Source organism: Episyrphus balteatus, chromosome 3 (assembly GCF_945859705.1).
Source record: "Episyrphus balteatus chromosome 3, idEpiBalt1.1, whole genome shotgun sequence".
In the NCBI taxonomy this organism is placed as follows: domain Eukaryota; kingdom Metazoa; phylum Arthropoda; class Insecta; order Diptera; family Syrphidae; genus Episyrphus; species Episyrphus balteatus.
In genome coordinates, this window is record NC_079136.1 from 89,991,061 (window position 1) to 90,016,916 (window position 25,856).

A 25,856-nucleotide genomic window follows, 5' to 3' on the forward strand; every position below is an offset into this window, starting at 1 on the left:
GTGCAATTTATTTTTTTAGTTATAGTAACACACAAACCCAAAGCAATAAAGTATTTTATTAAATAATTGTTTATATATGTATATTTCGATATACCTTCATCCATTTTATTGGAAAGTATCAATTTTATTTATAATCATTATAAGACAAGTATTGAAAACTTTTTGTTTGCTTGATAGTATTAAAAAGCACCAATATTCGAAAAAAAAAACATAGAACAAATTACAGCAAATACAAATATGTATAAAGAATGCACCATCAAAATACCCCCCAACAGAGGTGCTTTGTTTAAACTTTTTGTTTTTCGGATTATTTTCCCATCCCACCAATGCTTTTTTTTTTCATTTTATTAGCTTTTATCTTGCAAACTTTTTTCCAAACTTATGGCAGCATTTGTATTTTTGTCAGTGTCATTCTTATGTTTTTTTTTTTAATACAAAAAAAATAAACTCTGTGTTCATTCTTGTGTTATTCAGTATTTGTTTGTTTATTATTTTCGACGACTCACGCAAGTTTGAGTGTTTTGTTATTTTTTTTTTTTACTTGCTCACCACCGCTTATACTTTTGTGTTGTCGACGTCAAACCAGCACTAGAAGAGGATTTTTTCTAAAGACTTCTTCTTCTTTGAAACGTGAGAAAAATTTCCAATTTAATTGCAGTTTGTTAACTGTTTTCTTCCTCCTTTCATCGTCTTCCTTTTTTTGTCGTGTTTATGGTTCTTCTTTTTACCATGGAAATGAGTAGAAGAAACTCCGTAATTAACCTATTTTTTCCATAGAAGTAAGTTTATTTTAAAAGACATAATAGGATCTTCTTTTATTTGTTTAAAATTTTGTTTAATTTTTTTTTTCTATTTTAATTCAGTTGAAATTCTTATAAGAAGATAATAGATTCACTCTTTGATGCTGTTGTGAAAACTATGCCAACGAGGGCGTTGAAAAGAATTAAATTTATTTTGTCTTGTGGTTTTTGTTTAATTTCAGTAGTACCACAATAAGTAATACTTTTTTAAAAAAGAATTACTTTAATTTAAAAATAATAAGATTTTGACTTAAAATAAATAGTATATGTAATGTCTAATGCATACTATATGTTAATCCCCAAGGAGAATCTTTGAAGCGGCTAAAAAAAATACCTATTCAATCCATCATATTTCCAGAAAGCGTTCCCGAAATAACGTCACCGGAATGCCTTAATATACTTTACTTATGGTTAAATTGAAACTCATTTAATGCATGAGTAAAATTCTTTCTATTCGTTTTTATTAGTTTTGAAACTTTAAGACTTAAAATCAATCGGTTTTAATGTTTATTGTCTGACGCTCACTGTGGCGTATGTGTAATATTTTGTTGAAGAGTTGTTGTCAGAGTGAAAAGAGAAATGGTTGTTTTTCCCAAAAACGGTTGTGGCCAGTAAGGTCATACGTTTTATATAAAAAAATATTTTTTTGGACCATAATAAACCGTACCTGCCATAGAACCGTTTGTTTCAGGCCTACTTTGCCACATGGATCGGCTTTTTAAGATAACGCTATTTTTTCCAACGGAGTTGCATTAAAATAACGTTGTCACATATGAACAAAAAAATACTCTTATATGGTACATATTTTAAAAACAACGATATAACGATGTGCAAATTTAAATATATTCCGGATAGAACATTTACAAGAGTAACTTTTGCTTGAAGGTTTCCCATTCTATTCCCTTCGATTAAAAGATCCAAAAACGGTCAATAAAATTAAATAGCTTATTACAAAATTCATATCTAAACAAGATAAAAACTAAATTCAATTAGCAACAGTATACTCAAAATATTCCCATTATACTGAACAAAAAACATTTAAAATAACAGCAAACTAACGACAACCCAAAATCTCAAACAGTGCATGATAAGAATCAATACACCAAAATGTTCTCCATTGTTGGTACTGATTGACAATCATTAAGCGGATTCAATTTGCATTTTATATAATATGAATAAGAATATACATTAAGTCAAACAACCTTCTCCTTCATTCCAAATAATATAGCCTTTGCTATACAAGCTATAATAACCAAGACACGCCTGTATAAAAACTAATTAAAAAGCAAGAGCATCACAAACCTTCCTGTTTCGTGCCACTGAGAATATTGTCAAATCATTTTCAAAATAATTATAGGTATAAGATAATATACGGGTTTTCCCGTAGATATACCCTACCTACACACCTTATATTCCAAAGGACATCATCTCTATAGCGTAAACAAACAGATTTTATCGCCCCAGATTTAAGGCTATCATAATTAATTATGTGTGTTTAGGTTGGTATCCAATCTCTCTGGTTTGAAAATTCTCAAGTATATTTTTAGCAACAAATGGATGTTGGTTTTCCTTTCATGTTTTTAATAGTCGCGTTGGCTGTGTCGTTCAGTGTTTTTGAGATTGTGAACATCAAGATGCCATCCAAGGTATGAAGTATAAAAGGACACAATTTTTTTTTTTTTTGTGGATGGTAAAAGATGGTTACTTAGAAACTAGATTGATTTTAACTTGAGATGAAAATAATTAATGGTAATTTGTGCTTTTGGAAAAAAAAAATTAAAATTGAAATTTTTGATCAAACATTATTATATTATCAAAGTGAGTCTGAAAGACTCAAAGATCTGTGTTCGTATAGGCACCCAAAGCGGATAAGTACCTTAATTTCTTGGTACAAAGCATTTATTTTTGCAAATTGTGAAATTCTCCATTAGGATTTTTTTATTTTCTTTTAGATATCTACATGTATCTAATCCTCCACTTTTTTACTTGCGATATAGGTACTATATATCAAGTTATGCATTCGTACAAAAAAAAAAAGTTGAGATAACATTTTTCCATGACATTACGATGGTAGACAATGCCAAAAAAGTGGGTCCCGGAAGTCCGTCTGTCTGTCTGTCTGTCTGTCTGTCTGTCTGTCTGTCTGTCTGTCTGTCTGTCTGTCTGTCTGTCTGTCTGTCTGTCTGTCTGTCTGTCTGTCTGTCAGTCTGTCAGTCTGTCAGTCTGTCAGTCTGTCAGTCTGTCAGTCTGTCAGTCTGTCAGTCTGTCAGTCTGTCAGTCTGTCAGTCTGTCAGTCTGTCAGTCTGTCAGTCTGTCAGTCTGTCAGTCTGTCAGTCTGTCAGTCTGTCAGTCTGTCAGTCTGTCAGTCTGTCAGTCTGTCAGTCTGTCAGTCTGTCAGTCTGTCAGTCTGTCAGTCTGTCAGTCTGTCAGTCTGTCAGTCTGTCAGTCTGTCAGTCTGTCAGTCTGTCAGTCTGTCAGTCTGTCAGTCTGTCAGTCTGTCAGTCTGTCAGTCTGTCAGTCTGTCTGTCTGTCTGTATAAGGAGCTACAGCCTAAACGGATGGACCGATTGATGTCAAACCTGGTATGGAGCGTTATTTGGCGACTCTCCAGAGGGGTTTTTGGAATTAATTTTTTTGGACCAAAAATAACGGTACTTGTCATATACCAATTTTAGTAAAATTGAAATATCTCGAAAACGGCTCCAACGATTTTGTTTAAAAAATTCAAGTGTTAGTTTAAAGTTTAGGTCTATCTTCTAATGAAAAATTTTTTTTTTGAAAATCATTATTAACGGTACCTGCCATAGAACCGTTTTTTTCAAATCCGATTATCTCCGAAACCGCTTATTCGATTTCAACGAAACTTTTTGTGAAGAAGCATTTATATAATTTAAATATAAGCCAAAAATAAAATTTTTAAAAAAATTTTGAAAATTTTTTTTTGAAAAATCAAATTTTCGAAAACGGTACATTTAATTCTTTTGAAATTTTGTTTTTAGATGTTGATTAGTGATTTCTACAAAATGGCATACCAATTTTATTTTTAAACTTTTTTTCCAAAAAATTATTTATAAAAAATTAGTTTTTTAAAAAACGGCTATAACGATTTTGAAAATTTTTTTTCTAAAAATGCATGTTAATATATCAATCAAAACTGCATACTTGTTTTGGAGGGCAATTTAATTTCAGATTTTATTTTATTTTTTTTTTTAAAAACGAATTTTATTTTTTTTTCCAAATTTCTATATAAAAAGTCTTAAAAATTTAAACAACTTTAACTCTAAGAGCAAGTTCGTGCGACCCCAGTCGTGCATTTTATTTCTTTTAATATGATAAAAATTGTGCTCCACTTAGTTTACCTACTAATTTTGCCATTTTCGAAACATTTGCAGAGATTTTACAAAAAATCTTATTTTAAAAAAGTCCGTGACACAGGAGTAGAATATTTTTTGCAAGTTTGGATATTGGACCAATTAACCTCGTCCTTTTCAAAAATTGTCTACTTCCGGGCAAAATAAAGCTATTTTCAAACAAAAAAAAAATCAAAAATGAACATCTTGAAGAATTTCAAGGTTAAATTAAAATTAGTAACTATTTGCTATTTAAACAGTCCTTAATTCAAAACTAACATATTATTGATAGGAAACCAAAGAAAGGGTTCTAAGGGAACAAATTCAATTACTTGTAGCTGTTGTTAGAATTTTGTTTGTTTTTTTTTTTTTTAGTCAAAACTCGTCAAGGGACACTCGAGATGTTCTTTTTTATTGAAAACGTTTAAATTTCTTGTATTTTTTTCATTTTTATTCACATTTTTTGTTTGTTTTTAATGTCATTTTATCAAGAGACAACCTTTTATACATAAATATAATGGCTACAGCTATATTCATTTTACAGAATTTTTGCCTGTCCACTTTTAACCATCATACCATCATCTTATACACATTTCGATGACAAGAGTAAAGCCTTGCGAACATTTTAATAAAATATCAAAAGGCATATCCTGACCTGGCATTTCTCTGAACCCAAGAAAATGCTAAGGTTCACCTATTTATGTATTGTGTATAGTGTGTGTAAGATATGTACGCATCTGATACTGATGATCAGAATTCAGGACACATCCATTTAGTCAAACAAAAGAGCAGGGTTTCGTAAGACGTAAAACAAAAGTTAAACTTTACTTAGGATTCGTTTGTTTTTTTTTTTTTCGTTTCTTCTTTTTTGTTTTGTGAAAAGAAGGCGTGCTGGTCGGGCGAACGGTCTTTTCGTTTTTCAAATAAATTTATTGCTTTGGCCATTAATCGACATTTGGACAGAGAACTGCTGTCTATTTGGAAGGGAAGAGGTTATTTCGAGATAAATCCCTGCACCTTTTATGCCCACCTCCGGCTATGGTCAATTGGTTTCGTACATTAGCCAAATCTTTCTAGTTTATTTTCCAAAAGGATCTATACCTACTAGACAGTGCTGTTTTTAAATATTTTATGTTATGGGGCGCTTGATGTTTACTTTTTTAACCTTAAATTTGTTTTTTTTTTTTATTTGAGTACATAGATGTTTTTTAGATCTTTTTAAAATTGCTTTGATATTCAAAACAACTTAGAATATAGTATTTTATTTTTTGAAGCTTTTTTTTTTTTAATAAGAATGTCGCTAACAAATCAAATAAAATATTATGTAATTAAAGATGGGTACACCCATCAAATGCTTATTTTGTTTAATCCTTCCCTGGGAGAGCTACAATTTGCTCATAGTCTCTCTCTCCCATAGAATGTCTAATTTCGAATGAACTTTAAAGCATACCAACTCTACACATCCAAACTTTCAAAAAAGAAAAACGAAAAAATGGCGACCAAAATATAAATCGACATGTTTGTTGCTCGTGTCTTTGTCTTTTCGCAGGACCGGATAAAATAGGCTTTTCTTTGATGGATTCGAGGAAAACTAGCAAAATGTGTAAAGGTATGGGGTTAGGTTTATTTTTTAAATCTCTTGGGAAACGATGTGCAAATTGGACTTTAAAGGTAGATTTGTTTTTTTGTATAAAGAGTATTATGTGAGGAGAATACCGGTAAATTCAAGAAAGAGAATGGCATGAATTTTTATTTTAGATTAAGGAAAGGATCTGTCGGAGTGATGAGTAGGGGAGAGTAGAACCTTTTTATGAAACTATGAGAAATTGTTTTAGATAGTTTTTTTTTTTTATCTTTAAATAAGTATGAGTTTGAAAGGGTACGAGTTGAAAAATGACAAGTAGGACGTTAACGGTAGGGTTGGTTAAATTTTCCAATACATAATTTGCATACCTAGACCTTTTTTTCTTCTATGCGAAAACTGGATTAGGGTTTTTTGAAATATTTTCACTTTACTCAAGTTTTGTTTTTAATCAAAGATATGGGATAAATAACTTGTTTTTTTTTCAGAAATTCTATGTTTGCTATTGAATATTTAATTAGAGTTTGCCTAGATGTCTTCACAGTTAACATGTTAATAAAGTGGATATCCGAATTTTCGAATTATGTGAAACAAGTGCAAAATTAAAATGACCTAAGCTTTCATGAGCAGTGAGTTGAAGATACATAAATTTATTTTTCTTTCTAGCATGTGCATATGTGATGTGTCTATATGAAAAAGTATCATAGTTCAGGCAATGGGAAAAAACTGTAAAATTTTTTTAAAATCCTGAGGGTCAATTCCCTATTTGTGAAACTGCGAAGTGATAAGTTTTATTACGTTTTCATAATAAATACGATTTCGGATAAATACAAAAATTAAAACAAACTTCAAAAATGTAATAAAAAATATTAAAAAATTAGAAAAAATCATATAAAAACTAATATGACAAATTTTTTATCACTTCACAGTTTCACAGATCGGAAATTGAACCCCTGCTGTTTTTTAAATAGTCTTCAGGCAAAAAAAAACTCCCTAAATATTTTTTTTTTTTTTTAAACAAAAAATCAAAATGAAATAAGTCCTTGCGTACTTTTCTCTTCTTTTTCGATATACCTAGAACACGCAAAAAGTGTTTTAGCTAGTAAATCAAAAATGTGTTGGTGTACCTATAAAAAAAATTAAAGGTTACAAACAAAATACATACATAATTACAAAAAGAATGTACCTACATTTGTAACCTCTAAGGATCTATCCCTGCTAAATATTTGATCTTGAAACAAAACGTGTAACCTATTTTCATCCTCATAACTTTGAAAACTAAAAGCATTCTCCTTAAATAACAGTATACTTACATGTAAAGACTTTTAATATTAATAATATTTTTATTACATCATATACTTACTTGAAAAGTGCGGTCGGTTTAGTTAAAGTTATATTAAAATAATGAAATGAGGGGAAAAGTAGGTAAGCGCAAAAATAATGAAGAGTCTATAGATATATTCCCAAGTGGGACATTAGTCAAAAAAAAAAAAAACCACAGTAATAAATTTTCGAAAAAAAAAGACAGTGAAGAAAAAAAAATCCCGAAACCAAAATCCTTTGCGACATAAAGAATAACACGACATGTCCCCTGCTCATACAAAACGCTTCCAGAGGGATCCCTTTTTTGTGCGGAAAATATTGTGTTATATATTCTTTGTTCATTGAAATTCTTGAAATGAATTCCTTTATTCCAGAACGCTTGTGTTCACTTCGTATACGAATAACATACAGACTTTTGTATGTATGCACGTATAAATATATAACCACAAAATTAGTATATCACAGTTTTATATATTTTTGCATTTTTGCACCAAGGGAGCGAAAGAAAAAGCTTATTCAAACGAAACGAAACGAAACAAAACAAGCAAAGTATTTAAAAATAAAAATTGAAAGACACACACGAGAGATACGTCAGACCAAATCCCTGGTAGAGAGAATAAATGGGGAAAAATACATTCTTGGGAATAATGTTGGTATCCCTACATCATTCGCTATTAAAAAGTACTCAGTACTTTTTTCAGGATCAACGGGTGCATTTATTTGAATTGAAATCCTAAGGGCGCTTAAATTTGAAATTGAAATTAAAATCATGTTAGGTTCAATTTGCAAAATAAGACGAATTTCAATCACCCCTAAGCTACGACACTATTGTTGGTTCACACATCTTAATATCAAATTTTGAAGTCTTGCAGATTTTTTTGCACCCAGAGGTGACCAAAACGGGGCTCAAGTTCAGTATCAGCGTGTAAAAGCTGTCGAATGATTTTTGTCTTATGCACTAAAGACCCGAGGCTCAAATACCACAAAAGGCCAATACTTTTTTAATTTAATGTTTTTTGCTTAAAAATAATTTTTTAATCATTTCTTTATCTGAAGCACACAGTGTGTTTTCTTATGACGTTGTAACAAAAAATTATTATCTCTAAACCGACTTTACAGACGAGGAATGTTCTTTTTTCACTTAGAGGAAACTTCGAGGGGCACTGTGGCGTATGCGTATTTTTTTTTTTTTTTTTTTGTATATTATGAAAATATATTGATGCAAATTAATGTATTTTGAAGCAATTCATTATAGGAATTGATTTTATTATTGTTGAATATTTTATGATATTTCAAAAGTTTAACATATAAAAAGCAGCACTTAAGGGCTAGTTTAAGTTTTTTTCACTTAAAATTTTAGCATAGAATAAATCTTATATCTATTATGCTTATGCACCATTTTTTAAATTTCCGACCGTAAAAACAATCGATCTTGAAAAAAACAGTCAGACATGACATTACAATGATATTTAGAGAATTTCAAATAGGTGTCAGTGTGTCTGTTTATCTTTAGATACATAACATGAGATACAGCCTAAGCCGCTGGAAGAATTTTCTTCGAATTGTGTAGTTAATAGTTATGAGTGATTCCCTATTTATTTGTTTAATCCGTTGAACCTTGAAGAAAAAACCTTATTTTTAAAATAAAAAAAAATTGTACCTATTTAAAGTTACCACCAATTTAGACGTTGTTTTGCTTATAAATTCCTCGTAAACGACTGCTCAGATTTCAACGAATACAGAAGCATTTAAGTATCACTTTTATTTCTTCAAAAAAAAAAAAAAAAAAAAAACGCGTTTTTGGATTTTTTTAACTATTTCAATTTTTTCTTTTGAAATTTTGTTTTTAAGTATTATTTTGAAAAGTCTTAAAAAATAGAAATATTTAATAAAAAATGTATTTGGAAACAAACTTTTTTTCAAAATGCTATGTAATTTAGTACTTCTTCTTTTATTTTTAAACATTCAGAGTCTTATGAGAATACAATAAACTGACACAGTATTGAATAAATTCTTTTTTATTTCATTGATCACGTTGAAAACTGACTCGTGATCATTTAATCGTAAAACAATAGGTACCTCGAATGCCAATTCGTCGAAAGACAAAAAGTGGTTTCGTTTTATTTTGTTTTACTTTCTCGAGAACTTCAAGACATTTTTGAATCGGGTTTTCTGTGTTTTCTAAACAAATACCTATAAGAATTTAATTTTTAAAACAAAATTCGTTCTTAATTACATACAATTTTGAAAGAAATAGTTTGAATTTTTTTGTGGATTCATATTTGGAGGCTGACTCTAGCAGAAATTACTTTGTTAAAAAAAAAAATATTTTCTGTTTAAAAATTGCTTTGATAATTTTAATGTTTGTCCTAACTCTAAAGGAGAACTTTTATTTTTACTATAAATAAAAATTCTCTTAACACATCTCTAAGTATTTTTTGTACACCAAAAAATCAACCTTCTCAAGTAAAATTGAAATCATTTTTTTTTTTAAGTTAAATAAAAAAAAAAAACCAGCCCTGCACCAATACCATTGGGCTAAAAGTTGATTGTTTGTTTTGCGACAAGTGTGGTTCCATTTTTTTGAGAAAACACCTATACCCGTCGCCAAAATATGTTACCATAATCAAACCAACAAAGTTCTATACCAACTTCGCTACCACTCACACAGTGGCCACATCCAACGCATTTTGCACCCAGAATATGAATTATAAGCGGTCGCGACAGCATCCCCTACAGATGCTGTCCCATCGTTTGGTATTCGAATTTCAAAATTTTTCAGGGATGCGCGTCACGAAAGCCTTCCAAAAATGGTTTTCTCACATAAATTCCAAACATAAGCGAGAAATGAGAACCACCTTAGATATATTCGTTTTCAGAAACGTTTTCCAGCGATATGTGGTTTACCCGAGAGGGTTTCCATTTTTGATATGGATCGCTATGTTTAGTTGGAACTGTTCCAGCATTGTAAGTTAAATGAAGGAGAAGAGTTCCCTAGTCCTTATATTATTGCCGCGAACCTTGGATGTAAGTAAAGGTCGTTCATTATCAAAAAAAAAAAAAAAAAAAAAAAAACATGGGGATGACGCTGTTTATATATGTGGTTTGAGTAGTCTGTGAAACTTGAATTTTATTTCTATATAGATATAGAAGAGGGAATGTACCCGAAGTTAAAATAAGTAACTGAAAGTGTGTTTATTGGTTGGTCCTTGAAAAAGCACAAAGTAAACAACATACAATCCTCCATTGTGTTATTGTGTACCAGCTATATCGGGTAGCTTTTCTTGTATAGTTTTTTTTTTTTGTATTTATTTATTTTTTACCATGGGAAATTGAGTGACACTAATGAGCTGATTTAATGTGTTTTTAATTTGAAGTTCTTTGCCCTTGATTTACGTTGTGGAATTTAATTTAATAATAAACATGGAAAGTAAAGACTTTAACGCGTTGATTTAATTGAGTCTGGTAAGGCGAAAATCAATTAAAGGCTTTTATTTATTGAACAAAACATGATCTTTGCAACACTAACATTAATTTTGGCCTGGCGGAAGTTATTTATTTGAACGCTTTTATAGCCATCCAGATTTAATAGTAAAACACATTTTGAAATTGCAAATTAATTTTGTGAGTGTTGCTTTTTGAGGTTATGGTGGTTCTACAATATTGTTCTTAAGAAACTCACACAAACGTTAAAAAACGTATTCTTTCTTTCATGTACCTAAGATTGAGGTACCAGGGTACACCCTTTTCTTTTAATGCAAGAAAATGATAGTGATTTTATACTGACAGATGGTTTTCTTGCGTAGTTAACACGCCATTGAAATTATATGAGTTTTTATTGGAAGACATTGTTTTGACAGTATTAACTTGAATTTTTCTATAAAAAGAAAAATTGATCTTTTTGAAATAGAAACAAAAATATAGGTAATAATAAATAGTATTTAATAGTACCTAAGTTGCTCTTGGGAAGATCAAATAAAAAAAAATATTTTTAGAATGATTATTTTGGGTTAAGTTTCAAAGTTCCGTTGCTGTAACAGCGAATGACTCAATTAAGTTCAAAACCAAATCACTATATCATTCATTCATCAGTTCAAACCTTTAGCATTAACTGCTTCGAGGTTTTGGCTTTGGATTGAATAAGTTAAATAATTAAGAAGTCATCAGTTAGCAAGCTCCTCAAGTAAAATGTTCACAATTAATTAGATAGCCATTTACAAATCATTTCTAATTTAACCTTGCGGTTATGTTAAGACTTCAATAAATTGCGCTCCTGCAGAGTACCCAATTCGAAGCTTTAATATCACTCAAAAATGTTTTATGTATACTACACGTCAATTTTTGCAAAAAAAAATAATAAATAATATTATTTATAATGAACAGAATGCATTGCGGTTATAGTTGTTGTTTTTAACTATTCCTGAAAATCCCAGAGGATTTTGTTTCAATTTTTTTTTTTTTTTTTAATTACAAACAAACTATTTATTTTATTTATTTGTTTGGCTGTTTTTTTTTTTAATTTTCAATTGATGAATTTAGATGTTTTATTATTGTATTTTTGTATACTTGTGGCAATTATAATAAAAACAATTTTCGTGATGCAAAGAGATATTTGCTCAACTCATTGAAATATTGTTTGTTTACCTTGAAAATAAATTTATTTAGATTATTTTCTGAAATTCCTTTGAATTAAATTTTTTGTAGGTATATGCATTTCTATGCATAAAATGTTGGTTATTAATTTAAATTGTAATTTTATATGTTTATGGCGCTTTTTATTTCTATGAGCCAATCAAAAATCATTTGTTTATTTGACAAAAGTTAATTTAACTAATAAAAACCTTATTGAATATACACATATGCATAGGTACTAAATAAATAATACATTTTTGTTTACTGGTAGAGAGAGTACTTAAAGTACTTTAAATTACATTTTCACATATGTATTTAAACAAATCTCAAAATGATTTTATATATTTGTCAATACATTTAGTATGTTCATTTTTATTATTGCTGCATTTAATATTGATTTAATGCACATATGTATATCAATCAATATTTACTATACACATTCAAATGAATGGATTTCAGATTAAAGTTATTAAATAGAGAGATAAAATAAAAAAGTCTGAGTATATTTAGCAATTGTTACGATAAGATGAATTACTTAGGACCAAGTCGTGCCTTTATTTTTAGTGTAACTTAACACAAAAAATTGTAAAAAAAAATCAAAAAACATTGGTCATTTGTTAAGTCAGTTTAAAAAAGTTAAGGTGCTTCAAATAAATAAAAAAATGATTTAAAAATTATTGTGAGCAAAAAATACCTTGGACCTCTGCACATAGGAGTTTTTGCAGTAAAAACCTGGTCAAAAGTCGATTTTCTTAAAATCATAATTGACACAAAAAAAGTTGTCAAAGTGGGTGCAAAATAAATATTCCTAAAAAATGAAAGTTAACTGTTACATCTACCTCATTTTTATTTCAACGCGAAGTACTTTGATAAGTGTTATTCAATATGCGATATCAAAGTGTTGTGATAGAAATCAAAACAAAATTTAAATGGAGAATTCTTCTTCAGTTATTTATTAATGATATTAATAAAATTTTGGGAATATTAGATGGTATTTTCTATTTCAATTCGGGCGTAGAACAAGTATATAAAATATTGTTATTTTTGTTAAGTCATTATTTGAACTTTAATGATTTTGTTTTATTATACCCCGTTATTTTGCGATTAATTGAAACTTATGAGTTAGTTTATATATTCCTTAAACCAAATCAATAAAAATTGGGTGCTCTTACGTGCTCTTTAGAGAATTGAGGGTCAATTAGTTTTTCACTTTCTAATAGAAAATACTCCTTACTTTATGCAATGTTTTTTATTTTTAAATTAAATTTACTGATGTTATTAGAGTATTTTACTATGGGTAATCTTAAATAAGGTTGGGGAAGAGAGAAAAGTAACTGAGAATTGCGTACTAGGGATGAGGAACAAAATTTGAGAAAAATAATGTCGACAGTCGGAGTATTATAGGTCATTAATCAAATTTATGAGATTTTGATGAAAAAATAAAAATAACAAAAACTAGGTTTATATTGTATTTTCTTGTAGGAATATTCATTTTAAACAGAGATAATAACAAAAACCACAAAAAATAATTATGGCCAGTTTTTTGATGAAAATACTGCTATATGCTCTGGTGCAAGACGCAGTTCGTTAACGGGTGTTTATGTTTTTTAAGCAATACGCTGAACTATATGTATTTGTATATAGATGTTTGAAGTTGGACCTGGCTTAATATGACATGGTCTTAATATGAAATTTTCATCTCTGCTGCAATGTCAACAGACTTAGATCTTTTATGCATGCATCCAGCTTTCATTGATTTGTTAGACAATAGCATGTTAAAAATTGTTGTGTTTTGAAAAAAATTATATCCAATTATTACCGGGCAAAAGGAAACTTTGGGAACTATATCCTACGTTATTTATTTTTTTAGAAACTTGACATTCTTTAAATAATTAGGATAAGTTTATCCACTTTATATATGTAGCTCTGTAATCAAGAAAACTAAATTAATTTTCAAAATTATTATAGCTATTTAATATAATCGTGCTAATTTGTTGATATATAATACACATCTATTAAACCTATTAGTAAGGTGAGTTTTTTTTTTAATTGTCCCTTAAAATTTTTTTCATGAGCGTTTTTCAACACGGATTTTCTAAAAGCCTACACAATTGAAGTTAAAAATAGATCAATTAAGAGTTCTTCTACCTTTCTCTCAACTACAAAAAAAAAAAAAAAAACAAAAACTAATAAAAAATTCAAAAAAATAATCTTTTATTCACAAAGCAACACCCCAATCCAATTAGTCTTCAACTTATAACAACCCTTCCAACTCGCAGCCTCAATTCTCCAATCAAAATCTCGTGTGAGCACTTCGATCAAAAGAAATATTCCTTAATTTAACATATAACATCCATCTAACCCGTTTATTCAGTTTTGTTATTCAAAGTGTTATAAACTCAAAGTAACCAAATCGTTTCCATGCTCCAATTGAAAATGATAAAGTCACAGATGTCTTTCTCAAAACGAACGCAATTGTAAATTGCCTTTATCTGAATTCTTTTTATAACATGTAGGTATAACGAGTATAAGCCCATACAATATTTTATATTCCATTGAAAAAAATTTTATAAAAAAAAGAAAGAAAACACAGAAAACAAGCAATTGAACTTGACTTCCTGTTTAGATAAGAATTTCATGCCCATACATTTAAGATGTTCATCTAAAGTGCCACAACCAAACTTGAATTGCCTGCGGCAGACGCATTTGCACAAAGAAACTCATTGAAACTCTTGGTCCTTGGGGCTCAATCGATATGATATATAATTTTATTTTTTTTGCTCAACAAAAAATATTATGTAGATAGGTGAGTAGGTATCTATATGTGTATATAAATTGAAAGAATGAAAAAGATCGGATTAAGAAGGTACATATTTGAATATTTTTAGGGTTATTACAAAGCGTGTTCGATACAAATGAAGAAAAGAAAAATAAAAAGAATACTTTTTGTGTACTTTCAATACGATTCCTGCGACGAGCACTCTTCATCCGTGTGAATGCAAAACCAATATCCAATATTATCCCTCGAGCAAATGTTAACGATTTACAGAAAAAAAAAAAGAATTCTTTTTTATTTTAAACTTTCCCCGTTCACAGTGGCGGATTAGCCAACCATACTTTAAGCAGAGTAAACAAAAACAAAAGGACAATGAAACTTTTGTGTGTCTGGAGCTGAGATGCTCCTCAAGTCTATGCTTGGTTTAATCCCTTGGTTAAAATGCTAGATCTTGCTTAAGTTGGTAACGTAGACCTATGAATTTTTTGAGGGTAGAATATGGATTCTTAGAACTGACAATAATCGAGAATTTTATTCAAATCTCTGAAGCGAAATGTTATTAAAAAAAAAATCTCGAAAAACAATTGACTTCTCAGACAGCTTACAATATTTGAGTGCACAAAACTTTTGAATTGCACTTTGGTACAGCCCTGGCGATTAATATCCTTCCAACGGGGCCTACGCCAACATACCCTCGTGTCGTCGTCATTTAGTCTGTTCTACGAGACAAAAAAAAAATGAAAATGTTGTTTCGGTCCCTTGTTTTCCCTTGTAAGTCCTTTGGATTCGAATTGATAAGTATTGTGTTCTATATAAAGATATACGCACTTTACACTCCTATATAAAAAGACAGAGCCGAACAGAGGAGATGTTTCCAATAATTTTTCATGAGAGCTTCCATATTTGACATCGCGCTGTTTTTATAGTGAAACAGAGATATTATTATCCCATATCTGTTCACCTGGAAAAAGACATGAACAGAATTCACTTTATGTATACATCTCTGCACTCATAAAAAGGAGGAAAAAAAAACCGTAAGGATAAACAATATTTTTGTATCATTTGGGCGCCACGCTGGCTGGTTGGGGGGGAAAAGAAACCGAATTATAGTGAAACAATTTTATTTCTTTTTTTTATCATTTGGATAAGGTTATGACTGTAACGTTTTATAGAAAAGGTGCAGGATATGAAAAAATATATAAAAACATAAATGTGCGTAACTATATAAAAAAAAACATGATTGCAAAATATATAGTGGGAGTTCAAATAAAAGCAGTGAATTTGACATGAGATACAAAAAAAAAAAGAAAACTAATTTGAACATTTTGCGTTAGGTAGATTTTATTTTGTTTATGATTTTATTTCTTATAAATTTAAATAATAATTGAATTTTTCATATATGTTTTTTTTTTTGTTTTTTAATTCATCTGCCATTTAAAAACTGTATTCATTGTTTTTGTACAGTTAATTTAAAATAAAAATAGGTCACTGTAGCGTATGAGTGATCTTTGTAAATTGTTCAGCTTCTTGCCCATTAATCAAACTAACTGACCACTCACTAATCATGACGTAAGCCAAATTAAATTTTGCAAACGAATATGGACTTATGTTTTCTTCAGGAGCAGTTCCAACACCTAAAGTAAACCAAAATCCAAATCGTTAGAGCCGTATTCGAGAAAATTGAAATAACTCAAAACAAAAAAAAAAATCAAATTTTTTTTAGGTATCCAAAAATGAAATTTTTTAAAATTTTGATTTTGATATAAATGCTATGCAAAACATAGAAAGTTTCCTTGAAATTTGTCAAAAAAAGGGCTTGTCTGTAAATCCGGTTTACGGACGATGATTTTACGTGATAACGTCGTCAGAAAACAGGTTGTGTGCTTTTGTTTAAAAAGAGTCAATTGAAGCCTTTACTTATTTCAAACAATCATAATTTACAAGAAAAAGCTAAAAAAAAATTCCTTATTTTATTTTCTCATTATAGGTAGGGTAAGCGGGGTTACATTTGACACCGGGGCACATTTGACACATTTCGGTATGATCGTGCCCTTAATTAACAGTAGTTTGGATGAAGAAAGAAGCTTAGTTTGATTTAAAGAAATTTTGCGAAATTTCGCAGTCTTTCATTAACTTTTCGCGGAGTACCACGTGTTTTCGTGTTTTCTGTATTTCTGATCTTATTTTTGACCACCAGTATGTAAGCGATTTCTGAACCTAATAAAAAGTTTTTTCAATGCTGAATCAATATTTTGATAGCACTATGCTTAAAGTTAAGTAAATTAAAACCAGCTTTGTAAAAAAATAGTATTAGTTATTGAAAAAAATAAGAAAAACAGTTATGAAGCTCCTTCGGGGCACCTTTGACTTTTGCAATTTGGGCACATTTTTACCTTGAATTTGGGAAATTATTTATTTAATAAATTATTTAAAAGTAAATCGACATCGATTAATTTTGATTAAGATTTAAATGGAGAGATTTTTTGAAATATTTTATGGTTTTTGTTTTTTCTTCTTCTTTTTAGAAAATAAATTTTTTGATTTATTTTTTTCGTTATATTGTTTTTTTTTTCTAATTAAGTAATAGACGAGTAAGATCCACTGATAGTTTTAAAAATTTAATGCACACGATGTGGGGTTTAATCCACCATTGTCTAATGTACCCCTTTTAAAGTCAAAAGTGCCCCGGGATCGGGGCACTTTTGACAAAATGACTTTTTTTAGAAAACATAATTTTTTTAAATGTTGTAATGTTGTAAAACAAAAAAAATTACTGTTAGTATAATCTTGAAGGGTTGGGTTCGATATTCCGCTTTTTATATTCCCGTTTTTTTAAATCCCGCTTTTAAAATCCCGTTTTTCATTATCCCGCTTTTTATAATCCCGCTTTTTAAAATCCCGATTTTTATAATCCCGTTTTTTATTATCCCGATTTTGCAAGCAAAACTAGTTGTTTTATTTTATAAAATCGCGCGATTTTTTAAAATAAAACAACTAGTTTTGCTTGCAAAATCGGGATACTAAAACAAATTAAAAAATGAGACATTGTTCTAAACGCATTTAATTAAAAGCTTTAACAAAAAATATAATATATAAAAAAATAAGAAAAAGTAAGGAATGTGATACTAAAAAGAAATCAATTAACAAACTAATATTTACTTTAAAGTTTCAGAAGTTTCAAATCGTGATAATCCCATAGATTAATAATAACATAAAATGATCACAACACCTTAAATTAAGAACACTCTACATAATCAAAAGAAATTTCATTTAAATATATTTCAACTTATATTTGGATGCATTTCAACAATTTTGATATTTAAATAAATGAAATTTCTTTTACTTGTGAACTCAATTTAAGGCTTTAATCATTTTATATTTTTATAAAAGAAATACCGTTTTCATTATGTGTTGAAGGTACATATTGTGTGGGCAAAAAAACAGTTTTACTAATTTTTTGTCTATTTCTCATGATTTTTTTATTTGTGAATTAAGCATGTATTTTGTAAAAAAAATCGGGATTTTCGGGATTTGACGGGATTTTAAAATGCGGGATTTCAGAAAACGGGATTTAAAAAAGCGGTATTTTAGAAAACGGGATTTTGAAACTTTTTTTTCGGGATTTTCGAAAAACGGGATTTTAAAAAGCGGGATTCCGATACGCTCCCAATCTTGAATAGTCAATAAATCAAATACAAAACAAAACATTGGAAAACATAAACAGTTTTCGAAAATACAGACCTTTAAAAACTAAGTGTCAAATGTACCCCCTTCTCCCCTACCTATTAATTTTTTTATTTTAAAAGCTTACAAAAAAAATTATGCAATTTAAAAGCCAAGTATTTCTTCTTTAGAATAAAACCATTTTTAAATTTGTATGCGCAAAAAGTTTAAAAATAATTTATTGAAAACAATCATTTTCATCAAAAAAAGCAAAAAAAAACATGAATTTTTATCTTCTCACGTCATTAATTCCATTTTTTTCCCTAACAACCTATAAAAATTTGTATACCATCTGAAAGCTTATTGTCTTTGTCTTAGCTTAAAATTTATATTTCGATCAGGTCTATGAGACATCTACAAAAAGAGCTAAATTTATACCATGTGAAAGCTTATTATTTCACCTATTTCACATATGACGTATCAATCTCATTTCAAAGATGTTTACAAGAGAAGTTAGAATTTTTTAAAGTCAACCATGTCGAATTTCCAGAATGAGATTACGGTACTTCCCACACTGGTGGCTGTTCGGGGGGCAACAGATCTCCACTGGTGTTTTGAGGTTTCTCGATTTAACATTGTGTAGCTTGTAGTTAGTCTACCGTTATGTGTAATATACCAAATTGTATCAGGATGCTTAATAAAATTTCTATCTGCTCTTGGTCAAAAGTTATAACCCGTTGAATTCTAAAATTTTATTTTACCGTTATCTCAAAATTGTGTTTACGAAAATGATTGAAACTTCGCACACATTTAGTCGTGGTCATGGTCTATCATTATACTTTATACTTTATTCCTGTATCTATTCAAGAAAAAAAGATAAAAATAAAAAACGATGAAAATCAGTCGATAACGGTAAAAAAACGTGTTTTTTAAAAACTTGTTTCTTCCGTTATTCAGTCAAAACTCACTAAACGATATGAATTTTTTGCACATGTATGCATAAGGCATGTTCTATAAGTTTGAGATTTTTTGAACGCTCCAAAAAAAAGTTAAAAATCAAAAACTACCCAAAAATACCCCTAAGAAAAAAGGTGTTTTTCAAAAATTCATATTTTGAAACGCAGAGTGTTGGAAAAAAATCCTTATCAGACGCATAATTTTTTTTTTCCTCATCTTTAACCTGGCACCTTTAGAAAAATTTTCCCTAACCGAAATCATCATTTTGTCATAGCTCCAACACGTTTACAACGTTCAAAGAAAACGTTATAGCTTAGTTTCAAATTTTTTTAGAATTTTTTCTTAAATACAGTTATTCTTAAATTAGTCTCATCTATCTATAGCAAAAAAAAATCAACTCTCTACAACTTTGCGTTTTGATTTTAACCCAAACTTCATCTTTCCGTTTTAACCCTGTTTACCCTATTAAATGACGCAATTTTTAAAAATCCTTCATTTGAAGTAAGCTTTAGGTTATTATCTTTCAAATAAGCTATAGAAGATTTTTGTATCTCTAATAGTTTATTTTTAATTTTGAATTGAAATTTTTGCCGCGAGAGTGTAACTTTAGAAAATGGCGTCACTTTTTTGTTGTGGCTGCCATGGTTCATCGATTTATAAGACGTTATCACGTCAAAAAAAAAAATGAGTTGAAGATGTTTGACTTAAAAAAAAAAATGGTTGATTGCATCCTCCTTACATTACATACATACCTCAAGGAAGTTTTTGAAACTTTCTTAAAAATTATTTAGCTTCTTTGTATCTTCTTTTGAAAATGTAATCCTCAATATTCAATTCAAATTATACAACTACAAATTAAACTAATTATTCGAATGGGTCACTATGGTGTATACGTAACTTTTTAGTGTAAAGTTTCTTTTTATGTTCTAAGTTTCGATAAGATGAAATTGCTTCCCGAATCAAAGATTACACCCTAGTTGTTGTCAATGCACCCGATGTATAACAGTTTATGTAAAGAAAAAAGTCCAAATTAAGAGTGTACAAAAAAATGTTAAACAAAATCAAATATTTAAGTTTCGTTTGAGTAAACTGTTCATCGTCATTACAAAAAAAAATTATTAAACCCTTAATTTGCAATATCATGTGTTTCGTTGATTTGCCTTCTACAATAAATAATTGCACAAACATTAACTTTCAATGCAAACAAAAAAAAAATATCCCTATATTGCCCTAAAAACCAATCTCATTCCGGATGCAATAACATTGTCAACGTGCCATCAATATTAATTCAACTTGTAGTGTCGGTTTTGTTTGTTAGGATTAATATGTATTCCCTTTTTATCTGTATGTGAAAAAAAAATGTGGCAAAGGAAGAAAAAAAATGTGTGAAAAATAAACATAGTTGGATGGTACCCTCTACTTCCATCCGTTTCTCAAATTCTGTTTGGGGACTGTTTGTTATTTTTTCAGTTTTTTTTTAATTTTTTTCTGCTCATTGGTTCCATGTAGTATAAACGATTCTATGAATTAAATGTTATTGAGTGAAACTCAAAACAAATAAAAAGAGAACAAAAATGCAATTATATACGAATCAATGAGAAATTGAAAGAGATAATTTAGTTTTGGTAATGGATTTATTAAACATCAAAAGTTATTAATTATAAACATTCATACTTTTTTTGTCTTTCCCTATGAAAAATCACAGAATATCTAAAAAAAAAAATAAGTAGAAAAAAAAGGATAATAATTAATTTTTTAATCAAGTTGATGAAAAGTTTTTTGAAAATTTTTTTTTTTTAACTCAAAATTTATAAAAGCAAAATTCAAACAGTTTTTTAAAATATTTTTTATATAATTTTCTGAAGTTTCTTTGAAAATATACCACTTATCCGGGCAATAATAATCTTAAAAGCCTTATTTAATTCAACTAAAAGTACCCCTAAAACAAATGTATAGGGGGTGTAGGCAAGGTGTGAATACAGAACCTCTAGGAACTGTCTCGGGGTACTCCCCGGCAGCCCGGCTAGTCTTAGTTAAAAATTTTAAGTCATCAGTCTCGGGGAATGCGTAGAGTACTTCCTAGGATATCAATAATTATTCACATCAATACGCTTCTACACTGAAAATAACAAATTTCGTAAAATTACGAAAATCGTTTCATATACTACATTTTCGTTGGCCAAAAGAAACTTTCGTTGGCTCAACGAAAATATGTAATTTTTCGTAATATGAAAACCTTCATCAATTAATAAAAACGTTTCATACACTTTTTCTCCCTCTTTAGTGAAAAAAATCCAATTTAATGAAAAGATTCATCACTTAACCAAAAACAAAAGTCATGTGTTCAATTCACACGTGGTAGAAGTGAAACCTTAAAAAAATTTTTTTCTTGCCAAAAAAAAGAAAAATCTACCTATTTTTTATTCTATCTACTTTAAATACATGTTTTTTATATGACAACCTACATATATCAATTTTATATTATCTGAAAGCTTATTGTTTCAGCTCAAAATATTTATATCGTTCATGTCTATACAACATCTACAAAAAGAGCTTATAATACAGTAAAATAAGGAGAAAAAAGGGGTAAATCTCGGAATGAATGTTAGTAGAAATTTTTTTTGCTCCATATCTTCCTTTTACCATTCTATAACATATCTCAAAAGTCTAGAAAAATCTCATGTCCGCTTGTCGCGATTTCAAGGTCAAATCGAGAAATGGAGATTTTCAAAATTAGCAAAAAAAGGCTATGGTATTATATACACATATGATACATGATTTCAAGGTATTTTTTAATGCTTATTCCAAAAAATCTAAAATCAAGACAATCTGACGTCTCTGGAAAAAGTTATACCTGTTTTTCATCTGTCAACTCATATTATTATTACAGTTGCAAACTTACTGCCAAAAACCCCTTAAAAGTTATGGTAGAGGAACCAAATTTTGCATGAAGATTTTAGAATCCATCATTATTAAAAATCAAAACAATCCATTACAAAAAATATATATACCTACGAAATAATGGTATTTTTTGATGGGAGGGGCAAATTTTAGGATATGCACTAAAGAAGATTCTTGTTCATCTTAGGAATAAGTGCTAATAGGCTAATTTTTTCATTTTAATCTTTGTTTGGATATTCTTTAACTACCCTCAAAAATCTAAAAAAATCTCATGTCCGCAAGTGCTAATTTTCTTGGTTTGAAGATAAGGTGCAGATTTGAAAAAATTGAAAAACTACTCTTCAGATATTTGTGTCAGATCAACATGAATAAGGTACATTACTTTTCAGGGATGGTCATATTGATTTGTTTGTGGGTTTTGTTGGAATCAGCGTTAAAAAATACCTTGAAATGATATGGGTTATGTTGGTATACATATAAGAATCTAAAATTTTCTTATTATTTTTTTTAAATCTGCACCTAACTTAGTTTAACCTGGAAAATAAGAACTTGCGGTCATGAGATTTTTTTAGATTTTTGACATAAGTTATAGAATATCCAAACAAAGATAGAAACAACAAAATTAGCCTATTAGCACTAATTCCAAGATTGTACCAGGATGTTTTTTAGTGCACATCCCAAAATTTCCCCTTTTCTCAAAAAATACCATTTTGTCATAGATATAAATGTTTTTTTGCATTGCATTGTTTTGATTCTTAATGATAATGGATATGAAAACCCTCATGCAAAATATGATTCCGCTACCATTACTTTTAAGGGTTTTTCGGTAGTAAGGTAGCAACTGTTATAATAATATGGGTTGAAAGATGAAAAACAGGTATAACTTTTTCCACAGACGTCAGATTGTCTTGATTTTATATTTTTTGGAATCAGCATTAAAAAATACCTTGAAATCATGTATCATATGTGTATATAATACCATAGCCTATTTTTGCTAATTTTGAAAATCTCCATTTCGCGATTTGACCTTGAAATCGCGACAAGCGGACATGAGATTTTTCTAGACTTTTGAGATATGTTATAGAATGGCAAAAGGAAGATATTGAGCAAAAAAAATTTCTACTAACATTCATTCCGAGGTTAAATCCTTATTTGACTGGATTATTATTTTTTTCAAACCAAATCACTTTTCACCAAAAAAGCAAAAAAATCAATCTTTTTTCTCTTTTAACACCATTAAATATATTTTTTTAAATGACAACCTACAGTTAATTCTATATCATCTGAAAGGTTATTTCACCTTTTATATGACGTATAAATCATATTTCTACGATGCCTAGAAAAAAAACAAGAATTTCTTAAAGCCAACTATGTCGAAATTTCAAGCTGAGATTACAATACTTCCTACACTGGTCATCGTCAACAGATCTCCACAGGTGTGTTGAGGTATTTTTCAAGTTTTTCAATTTAAGATTGTGTAACTTGTAGAGCTTGTACAGTTAATTGTGATATATCAAATGAAAAGTTATGTTATCAGCATACGTATTAAAGTTAATTCAAATTTGTATGTGCGCTAGATCAAAAGATATAACGTGTGTAGAAAAAGAACATCTTTTTACCGTTATCTCAGTAGGTATTTTGCATATGAAATTAATTGAAATTTTGTAAATTTATAGTTTATTTATTTAATTACCTATCTACAGTACCTATTACAGTACAAACATTAACTAACGAAAATCTTCATCAATTTATAAAAATAAATTATTGGCTTATGAAATTCTTCATAGACTAATGAAATTTTACATCGGCTTACAAAAAAATACATCAGTTAACAAAAAACAAATTGTTGTTTTACGAAAAAAACGTAGACTAACGAGACTAACCCCGCAAGTGCGCAGCCCAATCACGCGGAATAAATAAAAACAAAAATTGTGTGCTGAAAAAGTTTAAAATAAAGTAGTAAAGGTAAGATAAATAACTATTTACAATAATTATTATAATTATAAACTAGCTCGCAATAATTTTAATTATGTTTCATCTTTTCAAAAAGAACAAAAGGTGTGTCGACGTTCACAAAATTATGGAAAACAAACACCTTCACCTGTAGATACTTCAACACTATCCCCAACGGAGATAACATCGAATGTATGCTGAAAAAATGGAGAGAATCGAAATTTATATCGAAAAAGGCCAGTTATTGATTTTCAAAAACAGACATTCTTCAAGATCTGTTAAAAGTCCCACCACGAGCAATATATCGTCACCATTACCAAAATCTCCAAATTTAAGTCTTGGCAGAGTTGATGACCAATGAAATATAGCAAAGTAAGTAAAATTCGATTTCAATGATTCCTATATAATTATATAAAAAAAATATATTTGTTATTTTAAATATTCTAAATTTTTTGTTTTGTTTTTCTATTTCTGTTTCCATTCAGATTCCAAAGACGTCATCCTAATGTAACTTATGGGTACTTAATCCCGACCCGAAGAACAATAAAGGAATTCTTTGAAGAAGAAGATATAATGTATTATTGAAATTTTTCTGTGTATTTAATTTAATTTTTTTATTTTATGATTAAAAATCCAAAAACTCAAGTTCAAAATAACAAATGTTTTTGTTTTTAATTAGAAAAAAATTTTCGCTCCCCTCCATTTTTTTTGAATTTCAGGTTTTTATTCCAAATTTTAGGGAAGAAAAATGGACGAAAAATTTCGTTGGCTAACGAATATTTTTTCGTAATTTAATTAAAATATTCATAAAACTTACATAAATTAATGAAAAAATACATTGACCAACGAAAAATTTCACCGTGTTTAATTAAATTTTACGTTAATTGATGAAAAAGTTTCGTAAAGTGATGTAAAAATCATTAATTTTGGATCAAAAATTTGTATGAAAGAATTTCATTAAAATACGACAGTTTTCGTTAATTGATGAAATTCTTCATTCGTTGAGCCAATTAAATTTTTCACCGGCTGAAAATTAATTAAATTTTCGTTGGCTCAACGAATTTTTTCGTTGTATTCACGTAAGGATTTAGTTCAGTGTACGATTTCAAATTTTTTTAAGAAAGAAGGAATATTTTTGTGTTTCGTCACAGGACGTCATACAAAATTAAATCTTCGTTTTTGAGTGGTTGCTCCTTTTCTCAACTTAAGATTAAGAATTTTTTCCTCTACAAATTCATCCTTTTTATTTTATCTTAACTGTCGTCTAGTTTTACAAAAATAACTCTTTTATACATAGATATCAATTTTATCACTAATTTTTTAAACAAAAACTGAACATTCTTTTGAAAAGATAAATTAAAAAAAATATTAGATATATAAGAAGTGCTCTTCTTCTTATATTTCGAAATTGATAAAAAAAAACAAATCTTTTGAGGACTTACCAAAAGACATCATCAAGAAATTCCTTAACCCAAGCTGATTAAACCCAAAATCTTTTTTTTTCCTCTTTAGCAACCAAAAGAAGGTGTACGTTTATCTCATCAGGAACCTGCTAAAAAAATATGATAGAAAAATAAAATAAGACCTCTTCTACTAAAAGAGATATCACAACCTCATTTTTAATAAACAGGTGCTTACGTTATCCTTAAGAGGGTTGACTGTTATCTTTTTTTTTTTTGTGAGGATAAGATAATGAAATTACTTTGGCAACAGATTTTGGTTATTTTATTTAGATTTTTTTTTCTTCTTTAGAAAGAACGTGTTTCAATATCTTTGACACATTTTTTTGTATATTATATTTATATTCTTGTAAAGTCCTGTTCTTTTTTTAAGATTTAAGTATTATTATATTTTTGGTGTGTTCTAATCATAGAAACTTTTTTCTGCTTTTATCTATTTTCATGTCTAACAAACTTTTA

At 28.9% G+C, this 25,856-nt stretch overlaps 1 protein-coding gene across 3 annotated transcripts in view; it reads left to right on the plus strand.

Annotated features, from left to right (window-relative positions):
- Positions 1–25,856, plus strand: part of LOC129913453 (uncharacterized) — a 711,188-nt gene that overhangs the window by 401,104 nt on the left and 284,228 nt on the right. The gene's annotated exons all lie outside the window — the stretch shown is intronic.